Source organism: Drosophila kikkawai, chromosome 2L (genome assembly GCF_030179895.1).
Source record: "Drosophila kikkawai strain 14028-0561.14 chromosome 2L, DkikHiC1v2, whole genome shotgun sequence".
NCBI lineage: Eukaryota > Metazoa > Arthropoda > Insecta > Diptera > Drosophilidae > Drosophila > Drosophila kikkawai.
The window spans coordinates 12,585,163-12,609,906 of record NC_091728.1 but is presented as its reverse complement, the minus strand read 5'-3'; the positions used below and the strand labels follow the sequence as shown (position 1 = coordinate 12,609,906).

General features: G+C 38.7%; 1 protein-coding gene and 1 long non-coding RNA gene across 4 annotated transcripts in view; one reads left to right on the top strand and one right to left on the bottom strand.

The window, feature by feature from the left end:
* LOC108082794 (uncharacterized) overlaps positions 1-24,744 on the top strand; it is a 93,024-nt gene that overhangs the window by 52,685 nt on the left and 15,595 nt on the right. Inside the window, exon 1 of one of the 3 annotated variants that reach the window (XM_070289190.1) lies at positions 13,599-13,731. The exons of the other annotated variants lie outside the window; for them this stretch is intronic. The gene's annotated coding sequence lies outside the window, so the exon portion shown is untranslated. Of the gene's footprint in view, positions 1-13,598; positions 13,732-24,744 lie in introns of those variants that run through there. 3 annotated transcript variants of the gene reach the window in all.
* LOC138929643 (uncharacterized) lies at positions 324-5,979 on the bottom strand. The gene is made up of 3 exons (XR_011445876.1): positions 5,711-5,979; positions 615-762; positions 324-555 (listed from the first exon to the last, which is right to left on the bottom strand). It is a non-coding gene; the product is annotated as an uncharacterized lncRNA (long non-coding RNA).

Genomic DNA, 24,744 nt, shown 5'->3' with positions numbered 1-24,744 from the left:
TCTTCAGCAAAATGTCTTTCAACTTATCGCACACTCACACACTCTCCCCTCACATATCCTGTGAAGGCATGTGGGGAGGAGAAGGAGTAGCAGGAGGAGGCTCCTCGCTGGCAATTTGCATGCAACCCAGAGAAGAAAACCCCCCTTTGCAGCCACCCATTTTGCCCACTCTGTACGTGCATGTAATTTATGCGTTTAGATAACACTTTGCTAATTTTGAATAGCATAAATTTTTTTTTTTGTACATTAGAAGGAGACGGAAACGGCGAAGACGGAGTTGGCCCAGTCCTTCCTTCGGATCGTGCCTGTAATTGTGTGTGCGTGTCTGTTACTTATTTTTTCCATACTCCTTTTTTACTGCCTGATTTTCTTCTTTATTTTTGTTGTATTTTTTGCATGCCGCACTTATGATGATGTATTGATTGTTCGAGGTGTCAGATTTTTGTTGTTGCCTGCAAACACTCTTGGCCAGTCTTGGGTTCCTTCTTTTTTTTTTTTCTCCTCTCCGCTTGGCGTAATTAAAGGAAATATTTGAGATATGCCAAGATAATAGTGCTGGAATGTTGTTGGATTAATTAATTGAAAAGTGAGTTGTGGAAGGAAAGGAGGCCTGCCTTTATTTGGTGACTCTGTGGCTCTGTTGCTCCAATGTTGTGTTGGCCATGTCGCCGGTTTGCTTATCAGTGGCAGCATTGACTTTTTATGGCCAAGACCGGACTCGGGGACTCTGGGAGTCTCGGACTCTTGGACTCTTGGAACTCTCTGTGATTAATAAGGATTTTCAAGTCGTTAGCCGTCTTCGTTCGCCGTTCATCCCGTTTTTTTATGGCCAAGCTGGTAGATACACAGAGAAGAACAGGGCTTTGAGGAGGGTAGCTCCCGCGAACCGAATCGACGACGTAGATGAGAGACGAAGGCAGGCAAATTACCGATTTCAACAATGTCGCTCAAGTGGCTTAACTTAAGTTTTTGGCTTTGACAAAGGCCCACGGAAAAGCGATGGAAAAATGCTTCAAGAAAATGAGAAAAAAAGGGAAGAGAAAAGAAAAAACCAGCAGTTGATGCTTGAATAATGATGTGATAACCGTAGGCATAAACTGGCCCACAGACCCAAGATGATCCATGCCAGTGTCCACAACTTTGGCCAGATACAATTACTGGGCTCTATGAGGCGCCTCTTTGCACCAAATTGTGTTGCCAATTTGGGGGATTTATAGCGGAGTTTTTAAAGGAATTTAGGATATTTTAGATATATATTTTTTTAAGTTTATACGGGCATGTAAGTAAAATTCTGGTAAAGAAAAATACAGACTGGCTTAGGACAGAAATTAGGTAAAATTTTGACACATTCGTATAATAAAATATGCTTTGAATTTTTAATAAATTGCTTGTAAATTCGTTGCTTAAAGTATAAATTTCAGAAATAAGACACCATTATTTCTTCTCTAAATATTATAACAAAAGTTTACATACTTTTCTGTTTACTTAAAAAGATTTTCTTCAAAGAACTAACTATTTTTAAGACAGAGAGTATTGTCAACTATCTGAAGAAAACCTTTCCATTTTCATTCAATTTTCCCAGACCTTGTAGTTGGCTATTATTTTTTGTAATCCATGGCAACACTGATGGCCGCCACCCAGCCGGCGATTCCCTGCCCTGAAGCAATCGCGTCACAGCTGCATTCGCTGGTAAAAAGTTGCTGCTTAAAGTTTTCAAATTATTCTAAGTAGGGCAGAGCCAGGGGATTATGCTTGGGAAATGCTTCTTTCTTGGCTCTGGCGGCGCCTTGGATTAGGCTCGAATTAAATTGGAATTAAATTTGCCGCTTAAAGCGCGACAGAGTGAACTGAAACGAATTAAGCAGCCGGCTAGCAATTGAAATTGCCATTGCATTCGCCACATCACAAAATGAATGGTTGGAATCCAAACAAAATTGCTTAGCAGAGAGTGAAATTTTCAAACATTTTGCTTGGATTTATTCTTTTTATGAAATAAACGGAATGAATAAATTAATGCATTTCATCATAAATAATGCGGCTGGGAAATTGGGAATCAAAACATAAATAAGACCTAGTTTAGGGGAATAAAGCAGCTATATAAATATTGAAAGCGAAATTTGCATAATAAATTTTGTATATTTTTTTGTTTTGATTCTACTTTTAAAATCAAATCAGCTTTTAATTTATGCAAAATTTTCTTTGTTAGCCTAAAAAAGCTGCATTAAATATGAGCCATAAGTTTGTTGGGAAAATATTAGTTTTTTTCTTGTTGTAAATTAAATCTAATTTGCTCCTTATTTCCATTGTTTAACTTGGTTAAATTAAATTAGATCACGTGTACAAATTATGGAGGAAAAAATGTATTTAATGTGTGCACTAATTAACAAAAAATTGAACAATTTTTGTAACCATCAAAATCCCTGCCTAATTAAATTAATTTTCCTTTATTTTCCCCATTTAAAATTACCTCTAAAATGTCGCATAGGAAAATGCCAGCCGTCCAGCTCATTTATTTTTGTATTTATGCTAATGAAAGAGCCGCCAAGAACTTTGCCGACGATTTTTGACAGACTAATGGAATGTGTGGACTTTCAGCTGTCACTTTTAAACAGCGGGATTTCCAACAAAAAATTATAGAGAGTGGTAGCCAAAACCAAGGCAAGTCTAGAGATGCTAATTAAAAGAACAAACCTAAAAAAATCAAAAATAAAAAATCAAAAGAGGAAAGAGGAAAGAGCAAAGAAAGTTAAAGCAAACATAAATTTATGCAGGCATAAGTTCGTCTAATCAAAACTGCACGGAAAAGCTCTGTGGTTATGGATTCTGGAACTTCTCTCCACTCCCCACTGGTTCCTCGGTTCCCACCGGATTGCTTGCTGCCTTGCTGCCTCCTCTAATCATATGCAAGTGCCTCAGTATTAGAGGCAGTAAAACTCAATCAAAAAACTTCATGGCTTTACAACGAATCCCAAAGCGAAGCTCTCAGATGTGAGCCGCTGCCGGGGTGATATACTCGTGGTATACTCATATATAAACAGTTACGTTTGTCTTAATTACATATCAAATATATCGCCTCGCTGATTGATCTCAAGCCAAGCCAAGCCATGGAGGAGTAGGAGCTGCAGAAGAAGTTCCCCTTGGAGATGGGCGGCCATAAAATCACCATAAATTCAAGTTATAAAAAGTCATGTTCGGCTGCACTTAATTAGCGGCCAACGACGGCGACTCCTCCGACCTCTACGAAATGAGTGTCATGCCCATATGTCCTCCGCTCTCCCTCCTAAAACTATACCGATGTGATCCCCACAATAAATACCAAGAGGAGACCGAACAGGAGGACTATAATTCACACAATTTGCTGATGCGTGTGCCACGAGTATCGAGTGTTGAGCCCAAAATGTCAACAATATAGCACTCGACCATCTCTCAGTCTACCCAGCCTGCCCCTATATATATATTTCTATATTTGGAGCCAGAAAAAAAAAAAAAATTAAATGGTGTGAACAAAATTTTATGCCGAATCATGCGTGGAAAATGATGAAGATGCCTCGGCGGCAGGCTTCTCGGCGGCCATGCTCAGTTTGAAATATATTTGCGTGCCTCATTTCATTTGTTTATGCTTTTCTAAAGACTCTCAGATGCAGTCAGCAAAATGAAATGGTCATAAAAATGTGGAAATTGGTAACATAAATTAGAAGATAATTGAGTCAATAAAAGTTTGTGGGGAAAATGAAGAGATATTTTAGAGTAAATAAGTTACATATTTACTTAATGGTCCTGTGTTCTAGATTTCTTTAAATTAAAAAAAGTTAAAAACTAATATTTCTATATAATATTTCATTTTCAACACTCTTTAGTTTCCATATATATTCCAAGTGTAGTGAATTCGGAATGTGTGTGGCGGTCTTGTTAGAGAAGCCCAGTACTCTCTTGATGAAGATGCACACACTTGGCCATGATAACTGGGTCCCCGAAAATTAAGTTGAAAACAATTTAAATTTGTTAGAAGCCGCCGGCAATGACGACGCAAGGCCTCGGAACGGGTAGAGTCCGTACTTCGTCCAATGTTCCTGCCAAAAATGGGTAAAAACACTTTCAACTCCCCAGCATCTCGGCATCAAATTGAGGATTGCGGCCCAGAGAGAGAGAGATACGTATGTTGACGTCAAACGACAGCCGAGAGACACTTCACTTGTGCTGGCAATGTACATTTCTTTGGCTTTTCTTTATTTTCTTTTTTTTTTTTTGGGTCGCACTTTTATGAGTAATTTCATGTGGTGCGAGAGCCGTTTTGATGGAGTTGCAATGTGCTCTCCTTGGGGAATGGGAATGGCAATGGGAATGGGTTTTTCGGGAATTTAGTTTCTCTCGTCCGCTGGGGGGTTTTCCTTCTTTTTCTTTCTGGATTTTTTATGGACCAGCGGAGTTGGTCTCGAATGTACGTTTAGTGGCAAAAAGGTGTTGATTGTAAAGGAGTTTCGGTTGGAAATAAAAGCAGGTAGCATTTAACGATTTCGTTTATGCCTTACAAATAACTCACAAATTTTTGGTGAATTTTAAGACCTGGTTCAGGCATCAAACAGTGTTGTTAATAAATAAAATAAGGCCTTTTTTTAATTAACAGACTAAAATAAAATCTCTAATGCTATTTAAAAGTAAATGCTCTACTTCAAACATCTCCCTTTCAATCAACTTCAAAATAAAAACTAAAGCCTTTAAAAGATCGTTTTCCCGCGCATACACAGATCACAGATCACCGAGAATATCCCTCATCAAAACTCCACTTTTCGGATCATTGCAACTTCATTTCGAGCGAAACATCTTGGCTTCTCAGATTTCTTGAATGTTTTGGCAGCCTGTGAAGTCGCTTCCTCCCTCTATGCTCTTATATATGTATTTCCCACTCTTGCCTGCCCTTCACAACCAAAATCCAAATTCAATCCAGAGAAACTCTCGAGCACTCGACGTCCACCCAACTTGGACGACAATTAAGTGATTCATTAAAAATGACAGAGCATGAATTCAATTGAGAGCCAGAGACAGAGGCATGGCCAGAGACCGAGTTAGAGTTGAGTTTTCTGTTCTGATTCTGGTTTCTGTTTCTGGTTCTGTTTGGGTCTTGAAGTTTGAATAGAAACCCAAATAGAGGAAATGTCAGTGCGTGCCAGAAGGCGTATATATCGCTCCATTCGCTGTGAGATAAAGGAATAAAAGAAAGTTGTTGATGTTGCCGACGAGCGACCAACGACCAACGACAGACTACCGTTCAAATTCAGCCCGTACGTGCACAAGTATTTGAAAAACTCATTTAAATCCGATGGACAGACGACCTCTCGAGGGTGGGAAGAGCCAAGAGCTGAGAACTAGTGAAAATCAAATGCAAAACGACAAAACGACGAAGGCCTGCCCTGGCCTCCTGACGCTGACATTTGATGCCAAATTTTCAAGTGGAGCGACGACCAGCAGCGGCAGTGGCAGCCAAAACACTTGAGGAATTGCCGCCGCTGTCGTTTAAAAGATGATGGCATGAGATACTCGACGAGTGCGAATGTGAGTTCTGCAGTAAACACTGCAAAAAATTCAAGGAATTACGGTTTAAAAATAATAAACTAACTATTATAGTCCAAATTGCTAAAAATGCAGTTGAAAATTATAAGGTTTTAAATATAAGATTGTTTATAATACTTTGATTTTCATAACGAAAACTCACTTAGAATTCAAACTTTAATCTGAGTGCACAAGTCTACCCCAGTAGCAGCTTCGATCCTTCGCCTGGACCTGGCCCAGTCGTAAATATGAGGCACAAACAAAGCAGCAACGCCGTCTCCTCCCCTCCTCCGTCCAGACACAGGAATCGAGCTGTAGCTGGAAAGGCAGGCCAGGCGGCTGGCCATGGACGATTCCGAGGCCGCCGTCGCATTAGTATACGGAAGCTCCAAAACGAAAAAAATTACAATCTCAACCATTTGGCAGACAGACGATGACAGAAGAAGCGATGCAGTGTGTGTGATGGCGGTGGGAAACGGGGTGGAACTGTGGCGGGAGGCAGAAGGCGGCCACCAGATTCCGCCGGCAGATTGCTATATAGGCAGGACCAGGACCAAGCAGGCCATAAACTGGCGACTATGAAGATATATTAGGCAAATAGATGGATGGATGACTACGGTCCGCCATCTCCATCTCCAACTCGATTTTTTCATTTTTTTCTTTTTCCAAAGAGAAACAATTTTCGACAACGTTTTGGCAAATGCAAATGGAGTTTGACAGGCCGCCGCCAACGTTCCGCAAGCAAATAATAATAAAAGACTCACGGAAAATGATGGCGGGGAATGGGCCTGATGAAAATGCCAATACCCTAAAGCGTTTTAAAAGGAAATCAGTGGGGTTTAGAGGATGGGTTTATTGAAAAAAGCCGGCTAGCATAGTATTTTTTTTGTATACAGAAAACGTATCAAGTCTTAATGAGAGGAAATATGGCAATGTTTAATATGAATCCAAAGAATATTTAAGCAAAATAAGCAAAATCAAGCTAGAAGCTTGAAGTTGGAGAATTCTGAAAAGAATTAAAGCTTTTCTAATACTTAATTTAACAGCTCTTAAATTATATTTATAAACCACTTTATTTACTATTTATTAAAGAAATACAAATTATTCTCTCCTAAAGTTTTGACCAATTCCCCAATAATTTCCAAATACCCAATTCTCCAATAGAGTACACAAAAAGGTTATCAGCTTTATTTCAGCTTATGATGAGAATGACGAACATTAGAAAAGAAGTTTTTCTTTTAGCTACCTGACATGTACACATACACACACACACACAATACATAAACTGACAGTGCTCGGCGTCTCAAATTACATGACCATGAAGACATGAGAAAAAAAAAAACAAAAATTTATTACAAAAGATAGACAAAAGATGCGAAATATTTGCCCCCGACTGGCGATGTGGCGATGACGATGACTATGGGAATGTTGGCAACTGCTGCTAGAAACCCGCACAGTGCTGCAGAAAAGTTAACGCACGCAGAATGTGCAAACCAAACAACAGGAAAAAAAAACGAATATGTCTGCCCGTCCATCCAGCCGCATAAATACTCTCCGGGGAGTTGTTAGTTTCGTGGGGTTCTCTCGTGTGGATTGAGCGAAATATGCGAAGCCTCCAAGCCGGGGTCCAGGTCCTCTTCTTCCTAAGGCAGTGCCGGTGGAGCGGGAAATATAGTTTTCTCCACATACCAAATAACCATTTCTCCCAGGGCGGATCCTTTTGGCGGTACAAAAAAATGGAAAATGTTACACCAGAAAAAATTATTATTTAAGAAATATTGAATAAATACAAGACGTGTTCGGACTCAACCTAACTTTTCTCTCAATATTTTAAAATAATAAAAAAAAACCTTTTTACGTTGCAACAAAAACTTCTTACCACATTTTCTGAAATTCCGAATCAATTAAATATTATGCTGGACTTTTTCCGTAATTTATTCTTTGTATAACCCACACATATATCTTCTTTTTTTCGCCCTTGGGGAGGCGCCTGTGCCACCCAAGTTGCCTGTTTATGAATTACACCAGCCGTGCCGCACGCGTACATACCGTACTTATGTTTGTACATACAACATGTATTTATGTATGAGTATAAAATGGAAAGCATAAACAACGACGACGGCGAATGAAAGCCCCGTAGCTGCTGCAACAAAGGGCATCTCACTGAAATATGCTGGAAAACTGCGAATTGCAAACTGCAAAACGAAACGAAACGAAACCAAACCAAACGAAACGCACTGTGCGCAACAATTTATGGCCAACATTCAGCAGCCAACGAAAGGGAAAAAAACGAGAAAATACAAATACAAACTGAATTGTTTGCGGCCGCATAAAAAGTAGCCAACACTGAGGGGTAAAGAGGGCGGCGGCGTTGCTGCTGCATTTCTTTGCATAAATTGCAACATTTTGTGGCACTGGCTCCTTCTGCAGCTGCTGCTGGCTCTGAAGCTGAAGCTGGTGCTGCTTAGGCAATTTGTCATCGCAACTGACTGTTTTTCCAGCTCCATATGAAGATATCCATCCCAGAAATGAATCTCAGCCCTTTCGGCAGCAGGTCTGCTCTGATAAAAGTAATGAACAGGTCAAATGGCCAACGACCGGCTTCAACTTTGATTGCGGAAAAATCCCTTTGAAAAGTTTTACGCTTAGACATTGTAATGTCTGAAATGTATGCGCAAAACTTTTTGGCCAATTCTAAGTCAAGAATAATGTTAAAATTCAAGTGCACAAGGAGAAAATATAACAAAACTTCGATGATTCTTATCTAAATTTGAATACATTTTAGAAAGATATAATAGATTTCAAGTTTTTATTTATCAATTTATCGATTTATTTTATTATGCGATATTTTTCTATATTTAAAAATTCGATATATCAGAGCTTACAATATTTTCAGTTTAATGTCACACGATATTTTTGATATATGTTCAAAATACCTACTTGAATATTTCAGATTTTCCAAATCATTTTCATACTTCTCTCTTACCATTCCTTATTCCAATATCAAAATAGGAAATTGTTTACTAATTCCTATCGAAAGTTATTTCCTGTGCAGACTGAGTTTGGAATCCCTCAAAAAAAAAAAAATAAAAAAAAGGAGGAAAACTCAAAAAGTATTTCCTTCACGCCCCAGCAATTGAGACAGAGTGAGGCATAAATATGCTGCTGCCACACTGAGATTACCCCATAGCCCCCGAAACGCATTTACGCCAACTCAACTGATGCAAATCTAATTCTCGGATTCTCAACAGAAGGAGACAGCCAGAAGTTCTCTGGGTATGTGTGTGTGTGTCTCTGCTCGAGTGTAGTGCACAGGGAGAACTGTGCAAAAATATAAACCTCTCAAGTGCAAAAACCATTCAAAAACTAAGCTAAATTTATTTAAGGAACAGCAAGCAACGACGAGTGCAGCAGCCAGAATATTTTTTCCACTAGGTTCACTCCGGTGTGTGGATGTGCGAGGAGCTCCTGCACATTTCACTTAACAGAAATAAAAACTGAAAAGAAAAGCCAACGCAAATGCGAGCAAAGCCGAAACCAAACCAAACTGAACTATACAGAGGCCAAGAAATAAATTCCTTCAAGCCACAACGAACTGCTTATATCCTTGAAGTAGCACTTTCTTAATAATAACAATTATTTTTAAACCCATCCCTCAACTTCTTAAAAAAAATTTAAAAATAATTTCTAGCTTTAGGCTGTATTTTCATAGCTCCTTTATTTTCCTGCTTAAATTCGAATATTTTCTTTGGGCCATTGAACTCGTGAATACCCTTTTATCAAGTGTATTCAAAACGAAGTGAGGAAAACCCATGCAGAGGCACCGGAGCAGAGCAGCCAACAAATGTCGTCAGCCAAGAGCAAGAAGTGGAAAACGTTAGACGGAACCCAGGGAAAATTTGAGGAAAGGGATATATATACCACTGGTTTCGGGGGATTGCAGGAATGAAATTCAGGTGGCGTTGGGAAATACGTTGACTGGGCTCTCTCTCATTCCTTTTTGGCCAGGTCCTGTGACATTGGTATGGATGGATGTCGGTGTGGCTGTTGGCGGCGGCGACGTGTGCATGCAAGGTGCTCGTATAATGCGTTGTGCGTGTTAAAAGATAGTTTTGCCCGGCTCAACGCGAGGCCAAAATCCAGCAAGTTTCAGTAGCAGCCAGCAGCAGGAGCAATAGGAGCAGCAGCAGTTGGAATAGAATGGAACTACCCAAACCCAAGCCCAACCGCACAGCTCAGCGACAGGTAGTTTTACACATTGAAAAATCCCAAACACCGTGACACGACTTGTTTTGGGGTTGGGGTTAAGCACGGAGAGAAATTATATCACTAATTCTAAAATGTTGGGAAATTTATATAGAAAATGGAAGGAAATATATGATGATATGTTTGAATAAGTAATACTGGTTTGTCTACTTTAAGACACACTTATTCTTCTTCTCAGAATACTTTCCTTTTTTCTCCCTGTGTACTTTTTTGAAACTGCTCCTGTTCAGCGGCTACTGTCTGCGTGTGTGGATAGCTCCCTAATGTAATGGGTCCGGGGATCAAGGCAACGCGAGACAAATGCACAAAGAACCTCACTCCTTTGTTTGCTCTCCTCTTTTTTTTTGTGGGGAGAATATAGTACTACAGCTGCAGCATTGGCATTGGGGATCTTTTCAATATCTGCAGTCGTAAAAAAAAGAGGTGTGTGCTAAGGGGATTTCTGGGCATTTGGCTGCGATTTGTTTTAGAACGAGGGAAAAATGGGGGACGTCAAATGGCCTCAGAAGGGTTTACGTTGTTTCTGTCAAAGTTTGATGGAAATTGGTAAAAAGTTGGGAACCTTAAAACTTTGAAATTATATTTGTTTTTGTAATGGATATAGAATTGAATAGAGCAAGACTAGTTAAGTAGAGAAAAATTTGATTTATCATAAATGTTCCATTATGAAAATATGAATTATTAAAAAACTTCTGAATGTGCAAAGCATTTTAAATTTCAAGAATTATTTCCCCTTAGCCTAGCCTATACAATGTTATTTTTGTGCCATTTTTTATATATTTTTACTGTTGTTTTAGACAATGTTTAAACAAACGACAAACTTGAAGCTCAGACACGGACCAGGGATTTTTCCTCTCTCATTTTTTTGTAGTATTTTTTTTTTTGTGTTGTGTTCATGGCTTGTAATTTTTTCCACGCTGCGCGTGCTTCTTGTCCATATTTTGCCCTTAACCCCAGAGTGGCCTCTGCCGCATCCATTCAAGCAGCATCGTCATGTGTTGTTTGCTGGTAGGTCTTTGGGACTTCGGCCACTTTTCATTCCACACTTCGGGCCTGGGCCTGGGTTTCGGGTTCCTAGACAAATATTATTGTTTCCAACACGCCGTTATTGCATATTTGCCTTAAATGTGTATGTACGTAGATATTTTTTCCAAAGTGTGAATGAAATTAATGCGTTGCACGGTTCCGTAGGGTAGGAATTTTCCCCTTTTTCCCACACAAACACACCATTTGAAATGTTTTGTTTTTGTTGGTTCCCTCCATGCTTTTTCTCTCTTCTCGTTTTCCTTTTTTTTTCCACCAAATATTTTTTTCTATTTTCACACAGACTAAACGTTATTAAATGCAGGCAAATGCCCCGCCGGTCGACGGTCTGATGGCATTTGTAGTGTTGTCTTAGTCGCTGTCGTTGTTTTTATTCTTACTTGTATTATTTTTTGTTTTCTGTGTGTTGTGTGTACAGGTCAGAGTTTCCCTGGCTATATAGTATATCTATATATATGTAGATGAAATGTTTTCTCTTTATTTTTTGCGGCAAAAGCTTTGAGTGTTTATTTGTTGTGTTGCCTACATTTTTGGGTGGCCAGAAGCGCCTGCTAATAGTTGCTAAAATAAACGGTGAAACAGTGGGCTAGCTTAAGGTAAAACAAGTTAAAATCGAAGACTATAAATTGAAGTAAATAGAAATTTTAACAAGCTTAAATTTTAGGCTGGAAACCCAATTAAAACTATTAAAACTTCAACTTTAAATTCCAAAAGAAAAATCGGAAAATAAAACAATGAAAACAATGGAAAACACTTGCAACTTTCTATGCCAAACAAATCCAAATAATTGGCACTATAAACTCCGTCTTCAGAGACTCTTTCTTTTTGCTCTCTTAGCAGTTAGCACTTGCCAGCAGCTTACCAAGCTCCAATTAATTGGCTCAATTCATATAAAATTCGTTCACTCCACTCACTTAGCTTCAATAACAGGGTTCCCAAACTTTTAGTATTTTCTACACACAAACTTTTATAGGAAAAACACACTCACACCCACAGAGAGAGGAGAGTGTGTGTGTTTGCAACCAACTTTTATTTTTTTTCTTGTGTTTCCACAATTAGCCTTAACTGATTTATGTTCTTTAAAGACTTTTGCAGCACTCTCTCCCCTTCGATCGAGTTGGGTAATCCCACTGAATGAGCCAGCCACCTGTTCTTTTCATGCATCATTTGGCTTTTTCGGCTCCACACACACCCAAAATGTGCTGAGTAATGTGTCATTGGCCGGTTTTCAACACCTGTTACCAAATGGCTGACTGGCTGTAGCCAGCCCACTGTGCACCATGGGCCTTGGGCTTTTAGGGGGGAGCTTTAGCTCTCTGTGGCAGTGCCTTTAATGCTAAGTAGCTTTAACGCTGCCGCATCGCCGGCTCGTTAAGCGGGTGGGCGATGGGCGGCGGGGGCGTGGCTGCACACAAAATAGCCGGGGAAAATGCCGCCCTAAATGCTACTAATTAATGAGGATTTAGTGAAAACTGTTGGTTCGTTTTTTATTCGTTGGAATGAAAAAAAAAAAAACGAGAAGAAACATAAAGAAATGCCATTGCAACCGCCCTCGCATAATGCAGTTTTGTGGGGCGTGTTTCCATTTCCCCGGAATATATTTTTCTTTCTGTGTGTGCTAGCTCGCTGCCTGGCTGGTATTAGCATATAAATAGCGTTTTAAATATTTTTAGGCGCACATAATTCTAGGTATTTTCCCCACCACCACCGCAAAGATATATTACAGCGTTTTATTTGTTAAGTATTTCTCTCGTGGCCCTGCCCTGCCCTGCCCTGCCCTGGCCCTGAATTCTCGGGGTGTTTGAGTTTACGTTAGCGTTCGCGTGCGGCAGGACCCTCTAGGTCTTGGGCCTGTGTAAACAGGAAACGATCCTAGGCACACACACACACACACACACATAGAAAACATAAAAAAGAAAAACCGAAAATAAGGAGAACCCACTCCTGCTAAGCATTTAACGCGCAACTGGCAAACGGCAAACAAATGTAATCAATGAAATTTTATGTGCAACAGAAACGCACTTCAGATTTTCCACAATATTTCCATTATATTGTTGTTGGTGGCGTGTTTGGCCGCGCTCTCTTTATGCTTTTATAACTTTATTTAGCCGGGCCAAACACAGTTCAGATACAAATTACAATTGCGGGGCGTAAGGAAATTAAAAAGGATTTCCATGACCCGCAGCCTCGTTGCCTTGTTGTGAATATAAACAGTTTAGGGTAAAATATTAGGTGAATTTAGAAAGGAAATTTTAGATTTACATGTCAATTATCTAGGTTTTAAATAAAGGAAATGAAAATGGTATAAAAATATGGTCATTTCTAATTTATGCTGGCAAAAACATATTCATGTTTTCTAGAATACATATTAAATATACTAAATTTACCGTTAAGCACAGTATAACTTATAGCAAATATTGAATTCAATTACATTGAATTTACTTACAATTCTCAAGTATGAATTCAGTGCCTAAAATTCCCAAGTTTGAATTCAGTGACTCGCTAATATATAACCCCGCAAAGATTTTAAGCCTAAGTGCTCACACAATGAACTACTTTTATTGCTAATTTATATATATATATATATTTAGCTTTGTGATATTTTTGCAAACCCTGATTTGTGACCCCCTTTTTTTTCCCTGCTACATATTATTCCGAGCACATCTGTAGATTTTATTTATTTATTCCTCCCTCTCCAGTTAATGCAAATATTTTACCTTGCTCTCTTTTTACAGACAAGTCCGTTTCACTTCTGCTGCCTCCTGCTGAATCCTTGGTCCTTTCGTGCGTCCCTTTCTGCTAATTGCTTTGTGTGCCAGGCTACTTTCTCCTCCTCGCTAAGCAGGCCAGATCCTTCTACACTCAAGGCTCAAGGTTGGTATTATACTCCAGTTTATATACATTGTATATCGTATTCCCTTTTTTTTCTGTTCGTTCTGTCGTTGGGTTAGCAATTGGTTTTATTTTTGGGGTTTAATTGCAAGCTTTGGACAGATTTTAATTACTGACAGCAGCAGCGTTGGCGGGCACCATTTGTGTGTAAAAGGTCATTGGGAATGTTATCCAAACAGCAGGAATATTCAAATTGAAATTAAGCTAAATATATGGGCAACCGACGGCGAAAGGGTAAATAAGTATTTTGATAATGGAAAAAGGGTCCTGTTTTCATTGGATAATAATGAAAATGAGACGCGAGACAGTATATATTTATTTAAAAGTGAAAGGTTTAAAAGAATATTTAATGTGGCATTAATTACGTTTTATAAATCGCTGGGTAGTGATAAATCTTTTCAAGTGTGGAAAATAAATTAAATTTGTACAGAATATATCTTGCTTAAAGTGTGTGTTTTAAAACCATTAAGCAACTTTAAAAGAAATAAAACTCTATTCACCTAGATTACCGCCATGAAATCCACTCTAGCGATAAATCAAATTGTCTTCGATTGCACTTGAAGCAAACTTCATCCGCACAGAGAGAACTTTTTCTAAACAATTGCATTCAATAAAATCAAGTTAGGCACACAAATCAAACCCCATCTGAGCAACATAGGAACATTAGCATTTGTTAATCAAAGTGTAATTCCGCAATTGCTACCCTATTCGATGGCCTCTTCTGGGCTCAATTCAGGAGGAACTTTGAGCTAAAAACTGCTGAAGAAACTGCCAACAAAACAACCATAAAAACCTCCAGCCATGCGAAATAAAGTAAGACATACACACACTCTGACATAGAGAGAGAGAGAAAAGAAAACTTTCTTAGCCACTCAAAGCGCCACAAATCACTTTAAACTGTAAGGACAAACTTGGTGCCGTCCTGGGTCCGCCGGATAGATGGTAGATGGGGGATTTCCCCGATACCAAACACCCAGATCTCTCTCTGGCGCACCTCACCTGTGTGGCACTTGGTTTGCTGGCTATTAAATCTCGGCACTTGTTTTCTCCCGGCGACACCGAAATCGTATATCTGTAAGATATAAAATCACTTAAATCGTTGAGCGGCTAATCCAGCCGCAGACTGGAGTTTATCATACATCACAGGAAAGTCTCGAGCTCAGTTCCCTTCAAAGGGAAAAGAGGAGGAAAAAATAGAATTGCTCGCATTTCAAATGCCTAATATCAGTTTACAGGCAGAAGAGGGAACAAATCAATAATCACAAAAACCTCAAGGAAACGAAAACATAGCAGAGAATAAATGGTGAAAAACGAAAAGTGTAAAGACCAGGGAATACCTTGTTATTTTAGTGCGTAAAATTCAGAGCATACTTTTAGGCGGGCTGATATTTTAAAGCAAAATATGGCTTAATAAAATGTTAAGCTATAGAAATCACTTGAGTTTTCAATTATTATATCTTAAAAATGCACACAAAAATATTCTAAAAATTATTGCATAGTACAAAACCTAAAATTCTCACAGGAAAATTGCATTGCATACTATTAGACAGCACTTTAAGAGATTTATAATCTCTTGTAATATTTTTTTAGCGTAATATTTGTAAACAATCTTAAAAATGCCTAAAAAAAGAATATTCCCCTTATTTATATTTAATAAAAATGTATATAATACTAAATATACCCCTTGATCTCTTCGATTAATGGGTATCAAAAGGCACGAAAAAAAATCAACACAAGACCCCGAAGGCATATCAAATTTTTTCTTTTTTTTTTTTCCTCCGTTGATTGACGTCTTTTTGGGTGGTAAAGTGGGTGTTGAATCTTTTTTTTGGGCGGAGAAGGTTGTGTCTGAGCTGGGAAGTTCTTTTGAGGAGTTTCCTTTCTTTCATTCTCCCGCTGATTTTTGCTTTTACTTTCGATTTGGCTTTTGTATTTTGGGTATTTGCGCTGATTAGCACAAAGGCGGAGGGAAATTGGTGGATAAACCAAGGGAGTGAGACGGCACTAGGACTGTGTTGTCCTGTGTAAACGGAAAAGAAATCAAATGTTGTCATCATTGCCGGCGTCGGTCTAATCTCTGGAGCATGTTAATAACCCAAAGGGCCTCCTCCACCCGCCAGGAATCAAGCTCTCCGCCAACCCCTCCTCCATCCCAGTCCCCTCATCAGTGCTGTCCATGTAATTTCATGCAAATATCGTATTATACGACCGGCGAATGGAGAACTGTACGTGTTGTGGGTATAGAAACGGTCTCACAATACACAATATAATCATAACAACCAGAGTCCAGCAGCGGTAGTATCCCCTTGGAAGTCACGGGGGTGGACTTGTGTAATATTTGTCAATAGCCAACCGATGTGCCGACAATTGTCATGGAACAGAAAAAAAATAAACGGAAGAAAGGGAAGAAAACCCGAAGGAGGAAAGCGGAAAACCCAAAGTGGAGCGGACAGCGTGAAAGCTGGCCATAAATAAGCAAATAAAATGTAATAACTAAGTGAAAATGTGCAAAATGTGCTGTGTTCGAGGCCGTTCCCTTTAATGTCCCCCTGGAGTGCCGCCGACTAAATGAAAATGTCAAGTGAATGGCGAAAGGATCAGTGGTTACTTTGTATTCACAATCAAAAGTGCTTTAGATACGAATAAGCGAAATTACAGGGAAGTGGTATGGATTTAAGTTAGGGTTTTGCTTTAAAAACCTGAGGGATTGTGGAATTTGTAAGATAAGTGTAGGGATTTTTTATTAATTTTAAAAGCTTTGTTGAATATATTGTCCTAATATTTTTAAACAAATAATAAATATTGATTTCCTATTTTAAATAATTAACCAACTTTACTAGAAATCCATAGATATTCCCCGTAACCAAGTTAATTCCTATTTACCCAAGACTTGAGACATTCGCCTTCTGGCATTAATTTTAAGCATCAGCTTCAACTCCCAAGCTCATATCATCATATTCAATGCAAACTAAGTATTAAGTAAATTTCTACGAAAGGTACTACACATATCTCTTACTGGCACAATGGCAAAGCTGCTGCTGCTCTATCAAATTCGCACACGTGCCGAGCTTTGAACTCTTAGCTGGGATATTTTATTCATGGCGCCCGAAATCTATTTCGACTTGAGCTGCTTAAGTGAGCAGCAGCAGCTCTTCTCTTCCCCCAACTAGCTAGTTAGCTATGCATTTTGCCACGCCCACCGAACGAACTACTTAGCAGCTGCAGCAATAGCACTGCCAGCTTAAGTTACACTGAAAAGGCGTAAAGATTTGAGGGAAAAAATGGTGTGGTGATTTTGGAGAATTTATTTATTTTAGCAGCGAAGGTACAGATTATTTTTCCAAGATTTTTATTTAGGAATAAACATTTAAATTACAAAATTTGCCCTAGGTTTAGTTAGTAAAAATCATTGCATACTTTTTGGCTGTCTCTTTTTTGGTAATCCAAATGAAAAACTAATATTTAAACTGATAAATAAATATGTTTTATATATTCTTTTAAATTTTAATATTTAAAATACAAAAAATGTATTATCTATAGAAAATAAATATCACTGCATACATTGAGGCTGCCTAAAATGCTATTTAAAATCTCCAAATTTTATTTTCAAAACTCCCACCTACTTATTTTTGTGTAAAACTGATAGGTTAATATTCTATGTTTGATATCTGTTTATAATCTATAAAATTCTGATAAAATCTAATGTCATTTCTTTCCGTGCACCATTCCAAGCTGCACACACATATCGCCAATCTCCCCACATTTGCACACACATTTGCTGCTACTGCCCCCGTCTCTCCCCCTATGCCGTATTCGGTATTCCGCCCTGATAAGTTGCAATGCATTTCTTGGCATTTCTCTGGGCTGTCTCAGCTATCTGCAAAGCGCCACGCTGCCAACTAAACAATGAAGAACTAATCCACAGAGTATACACAAAAGAATGGCTATAAAACCGCTCGTGTGGGTGGATAAAAAAAAAAAACAGAGAATACAAGAACCGAGAATGAGGTGGGATTGTGTTTGTATAAGGCCACTTTATGGCTGCCCTTTTGCAACAATTGTGCAGCGCTGCATTCAATCAACAAACTTTTAAAGCGCAGTTACAAAACTCAAACAAAACCAAGAAGTATGGGGAAAAAATACAGAAGGAAAATGGTGTAGAGATGGGGAGAAAATGGAAAATGGGGGGAGCAAAGATACGTGATGGTCAGGGAAATTGCAGCAACAACAACAACGGCAGCAGCAGCAGCGTTTAATTATGACAATCAATACCCAGACATATACAAGCACAGATCCTAGAATAAATACAGTAGAGCCTGAGTAGATCCTATTTTTTATTAGGGCAATTTCTATAGAGTTTATTTGGTTGTAAAATGGTGTTTATATGGTTTTTATATCGTTAAAAAATCTCAGTAATCCTATAAAAAATACTTTTATACTCCTTACCCTTCTCCAGTCTTGAATAGTTAAATATCTCGAGGCTCCACTGTACTATACACATACACACTCACTCATATATGACCGATTTTATTGCTGATGTGCTCTCATTGCTCATCTGCGCTGCCCAGGGACCTCGGACCTCGGACTAGTGCAAATAAAACTTGATTAAATTCCATTGGCGGGTCCAATTTCGCCTGGGTCGGGTTCTTCTTCTCCTCCGGGGTGGTCGTGGAGGCGTGGAATTGACCGGAGAATCTCCAGAGATAAGCAAGTGAAGGCTACAGCCAGTGCTATGGTGTGGATCCCTCTGCCATATTACAACAATAAAACATAACCTAATTAGATGGAAGCTTGTTGTTGCTTGGTTACATCTAAAATCCTATTTTTGTGGCAAAAGGTTACTAACACAGAGTTTAGTAAGCAAACTTAATTGAATTAATATGTGGAATTACCGCTAGACAACAAAAGTGTGCATTTAATATAAAACTTCTAAGTGGTTATGAGAAATGCAGAGTCTATAGAGGATTTTACATCTCTATAATTAAACAAAAATCGTTCCAATATACTAATCGCATCTAATCACAGAGTATCCTATGATTAATTAAAGCAGAAACTCAAATCATCCTGAATTTCAATGATTTTAATTGGTTTCGTAGGCATACGTAATCAGAGAATATAATATTTCAGCAAACTGATAAATTGAAATGCATTTTCGCCCCTCATTTCCTGCAATCTTCAGTCATGTTGATCGAACTAGTTAATTAATTATTAATTACTGAACAACCCCCTAACTGAAAGAGGGTATCACACATCCCAGCTCTTGAAGGACTGACTGTCTGCTGATTATTGTCGTCGGTTGGTGGTCGTAATTGCATGTCCTTTGAGAGGGTCACTCACTATATATGTATGTCCGTCTCCATTTCTCTTCAGTCTCCCGGGGCTATCTCTTTCTTTTGTGGGAGATACCATCTCTCTGTCTATGGGTTTTTGCTGTGTTTGCACTGCCTTCAATTAACATGTGCGCTACGCACTTTCTTTGACCAGAGATACAGAAACACAGATACAGATAATGGCAGAGTATTTGCCGTGCATTAATGTGGGTGGGTGTGTGTGAGAGGTAAGGTTTTGGATGAATATGTACGTGTTAGTGATGGATATTCGATTAAAGATTTCAAATGAAAAAACCTTATCGAAAATATCGTTTTAGTTGTCGAAATATCGATATAATATCGAACAAACTGATGATATTTTTTTATAACAATTAATAAACCTTTAAAAAATATAGTTTTATTAAGATAAATAGATGAAAAAATGATTAAAGCTTAAAATCGATAAATGTCGATAACGAATTAAATGATTTTATTTTTAAAATACATATTACTTTAAAAAACAACCTTGCCTGTCCATTATTTTGCTAAATAACACTGATTTCTCAACTATTAATACTAGTATATTGATTTTCTCCCATCCCTAATCGTTGTGTTATCTACAGAGAGCCTCTCATGTGAAGTGGCAACAATCAAACACACACTCAAAGATTAATCCTGACACTCACTTGCAAACTAATTACATGGCTCTTAGGCAACGCCCCCAACCCGTATCTCTAATACAACCTCCCACTTCCTCACGGACCCCCGCCTAATATATCCCCTCTTATGACCCCCCCAGGGCTGAAAAGCAACCTCATAATAAGGTCGCTTCGGCTGCATGTAAACATCGATTCAATGCAACATTTGATTGGCAATAATTGAAAATAGTTGTTGCACATTAAGAGAGAGATGGTTGGGTTGACTTGGGTGTCTTCGCCTTTTCACACCCACTGTTGCTGTTGCCATGGCGGCCTTTGTGCCGATATATGTAGGTATATATGTGGGCTTTATTAAATTCACACCCATCGAAGGCACACCAGGCAACCGTCTGTTGTCATCATCATTATCCTCATCAGGGGTTTCTTCTTGCCCGACGAGCATCTTGACCATCCTCACAATGGCCCCGGCCAGCAACAATAAATGCGTAATGATAGTCAGTCACTGTCACCGTCCCAGAAAATATCCACCCGCCGTGGAGTAGTACTCAGTACCCACTTTTCCTTACTTTTATTTTTCTTTTTTTCACATGCCATTTCATTTAACGGCTGCGAACAAACAAATGAAACGAAGCTCGAGATCAGCGTCAGCCTTCAACTCGCAGAAACGTACTTAAACGTACCTCAAAGCACTTGAAAAAATTATGTATATTTTCTGTGATTAACTGGAAAATAAAAGAAAAGTCTGTGGTAATAATTTCTGGCTATATAACTGGATGTCTGTCAATCCTACAGCGAATTTATTGCCTCAATAATTGTATTGCATACTTTTAGACCTTTCTTTAAAAGATTTCAAATCCTTAGTAGTTAAAAAACTTGTGATAAATGTAGTTTTACATATTTTTAAAGTCTGTTTTTTACTTTTACTTTCAATTATATTTTATTTGCTTTCTTTGAACTCAAATTAAAATTCCTAAAAATGTTTTAAAATATATTTTTTCGACTGCAATCCGTAGTTCCTTTTGCCATCTTCAACACCAATCATCCCGCACAGCAGCTTCGTTTTGTAGAGCTCCCCTCCACTCAGATGCCCGGGCATTGGTCATTTGTTTATTTCATCTGCTGTAAACTGTCATTACTTTGTCATGGGCAATCCGAGCGGAGGAGAGCGAGCAATCAGGAGCCACAGCTTGGGCCAATTGTCAATTGCCCGAGCTGAGCAAATGTTGAACGCTTTTCACACGCTTGTTTGCAGTTTTTCGTCTACCCCCAGTTTGTGAGACTTTTCAGGGCTTAACGTTAGCTGTAGCAGCTGAGAAAAAACTGAAAAATTGACAGTTATTATCAATTATGGCCTTAAACCTTTTGTGGAAAAGCTTGTTTACATTTAGTTAGGATTTAAAATGTCAGCCAAAGCAGTGGTGACCAATTTGTAAGGGCAACCTGAAAGGTTGTCAAGGCAGCAGATTTCCATAATCCGTAACAATCAAACGTATTCATTAGACGTAAGCCCCATAAGCCTCGATGAGTATGTCGTAAGTTCAAGAGTCGAACACATAATTAAAAGCTTTTCAAAGGCCACACACATGCCACACACGAGAGGCAAACATCAAAAGCAGCAAAAAAGGAAAATAATAATACAATCACTTGAAGTTTGCTAACAAAAAATTTAAAAAAATATTTGCTTCGAGTATCAAGTACCGCTGTCTGGCATGCAGATATATGTATCTCTCGAATCGCATATTGTTCGGTATTAATCGCATTACTTATTAAATCAATTAAAAACTTTTTCAAGCGCATAAATAACAACATTTGTTGCAAGCCCAAGCACTGGCAATCGTTGCGGGGAATCACAGAGCATAATCTTTTATTGTGTTTATCTGACTGTCTGCACTTGGGGAGCATTGTTGTTGTTCTTGTTGCTTTTGCTGTTGATTTTGATGTAATTATTCACACTGCAATTATACGAATCATGGCGCGGCTTCTGCTTTATGTTTTTGCCATTCCATAATCTGCAATAAAAACAGAGAGCAAGAGCTGCACATTATTATGTGATTTCAAAGGACTGCTGCCATGCCAACAGCAACAGCCAACATCTCACATTGCATAATGTGGGGAATGTTGTTCGGTAATTTTATACTTTTGCATCTAGCCAGCCAGTCAGCCAGCCAGTCAGTCAGCCATCCATCCAGCCATTCGTCTATGCCAGCACTCATCCATCCATCCATAACACAGAATATCCATAACACACAACCCTTTTCTTCTTGGTAAAACTGCAAGCGAGTACACGGAAAGAAATCACTTTTATAAATACATTTAAATTGGCTTTGTAAACCTAAAGAATTAGAAGTAATTAAGCTACATATGTATAAAGAAATTAATCCAAGTATTGGAGTTCTACTTGCCCATTAAAATCCATATTTATTTTTTATCCCTTATTCCTTGCCGTGTAGCAATCAAGTTGGATGCCAGCGGATGGGAAAAATACCTTCCAACTAATATACTCTTTTTGAACCGGGACTTACATAAACCCATAATAAATAAAAAAGAATAAGGACTACAAAAAAATAAAGTCAAATGGAAAAAAAAAATACGTTACAAGAGATATCGAAATTGATTGAAATATTCATGGAATATTCCTGCAAATTGCAGATGACTTTTGCTGCTGATATAGCGCCAAAGGTAAATGGAGAGGCTCAGTTGATTTTCCTTGTCGTCGCTGTCGTCCTCCTCGAGTCCTGTCAACTTCGTTTCCCTCTGAAGGAGGTGGAAGCGAGCGTTTAATTAAAAACATTTTGTATACACATTTGCTTCCTCCATAGAGATCCACACAGATTGTAGAAGCTCTGTGTTATTGCGATTCCGTTTGCAATTGCTATTGCCTCGGTTTCCTTGTGCTTAAAGCACCCATCGAGGAGGAAGGGATTTCCTACTCCCCCTCTCAATGCTAAAATCTCCATCCTGCTCTTGTTAATGATATCACCAAATGGCTGCTTTTGTTGCTGCTACTGCTGCTGCTGCTGATGTTGCTGCTGCTGTTGCTGCTGCTGTTGCTGATGTTGCTGCGCTGTCAGTTGTCGGTGCTGCTGCCGCTTGTTCGTTGCTGTGTTAATGATATTTAATGATGATGCCATGGCTATTCCTACAGCTGCCACGCCCTCCGTTCCGCTCTGCTTCAAGCTCAAACCCCATTGAATATTTTGGCATCCGTTGTATCCCCGAATCCGCATCCGCATCCTCTGTGTCCTCCCTCTGTACCATTGCACATGCACATGGAAAATTTGTTTGTCTATGCGGGGGTCGTCATTTGATTTTGTCTGTCTGCTTGCCGCTTGCTGTTGCCTGCCGCCTGGCTTTTAATATGCACCCGCTATATCCTCTCTGCCCCCCAGAAAACCCCGTGTGCCCATCATCAATGGTAAGCCCCTGGTTGCGAACTAATTTTGGTTAGGCAGGCGCCAGTTATTGCCATGGCTTTCGGTCTATCTATCCATGAATCAGTGCACTGAGCGGTGATATGGTTACTAACGGGTTTCACTAAAAGAAACATTGAAGAGCAGGATTGCGCTTAAAATGGCTTTCATTCAAATAAAATCATACTAAATTAGGCAACTGATGTTTTAAAATCACTTTAAAAGAGCTTAAAAGTATGCCTTTAAAAAACTAAGTATAGAATCATAATGTAGTTTCTTTAAATAAATTTAATTTAGTTTAAAAATCATGCAATTGGTGACTTTTATTTAAAAATTTACCCAAAAGCAGGTTATTCATACCACTTTTCCGTAATATAATAAGACACCATTAATAAATAAATAAAATCTCTTACTAAAATCAACTTTTCAAATACAAAATTCAAACCAAAAATTTATGCAATAAGCCTATTAAAAATAAATTTAAAAAAAAATAGGCACTTATGCTTTTACCTAATTTATATATTATATATTAAAAATCATTTTAAATGTTCCCTCTGCAGCTCTAGTTTTTAGGTTTTTGGGCTTTTTGCAGCGAGTGGCCGGCCCCCGCAGGCCACAATCATTATCAGTTTTCCAGTTTTCCGTTCGCTTTTTCAGTCGGATGTCTGCATCCAAGGGATTCTTCATTTTGTGGCCAACGCAAATACACAAATGCACATTTTGAGCTTTGAGTTTTGTCGGCATTTTATCCCCAAAACATTTTTCCCCCGTTTAGTTCTATATGTATCTGCCTTTGAGGTTGAAATTTAAGAGCTGCCAGTGCTGGCTCCATTGAAAGCTCTGCTTGCTCCTCCTCACTTGTTGCTCAACGGTCAATTTGCCATTGCATTCAATGAGCTAACAAATTGCAGTTTGCACCAAAAAGTTGGTAATTGCTATTTGCCAGCTCAACCCAGCCGCCCCAAAAAAAAAAGATCGAGCTAATAAAACGTTCATCAGGCGAAATTCGTTGCAGTTGAAATGCAAAAAAGGCCAAGGATAAACTAAAGACATAAAAATAAATTACAAACGAAACAGGGGAATTTATCGAGAGTCACTTAATTTCAAGTGAAGGCGATGTTCAATAAATTGTCGAATGTTTGTTAAGGCAACAGCTAAGGGGATAATTAAGTGTTATCGTATTGAATTGTATTTTGCGTTTGATAAGAAAACATTATTTAAAACATTAAAAACTTTTATTTTATTTTATTTCTGTGACCACATTGTCTAGTTTTATCAATATTCTTTACCCAAGTACCTCATCTAATTTCCAAAGACTCCAAAAGTATTTATTAGAAATCCACCTCCATTTGCTGTCGCCAACAATGAATTTTCCATTAATCATTCACCAAAGTTTCAATAGATTCCACTCCATCTGGTGCGCACTTTCAATTAAGCTTACCTGTTTGTGATAACTAATTTTAGCCAGCAGTCGCCAGATTTCCACACCACAATCAGAATACACTTTTAGCTTCGGTGGCTTGCGCTCTGTGGTTAACACACGGCCATCGATCCACTTGGGCACACATAATGTAGTTTAAGGAGAGGAAAATCGATGCACACATTTAGCCAGGGGGC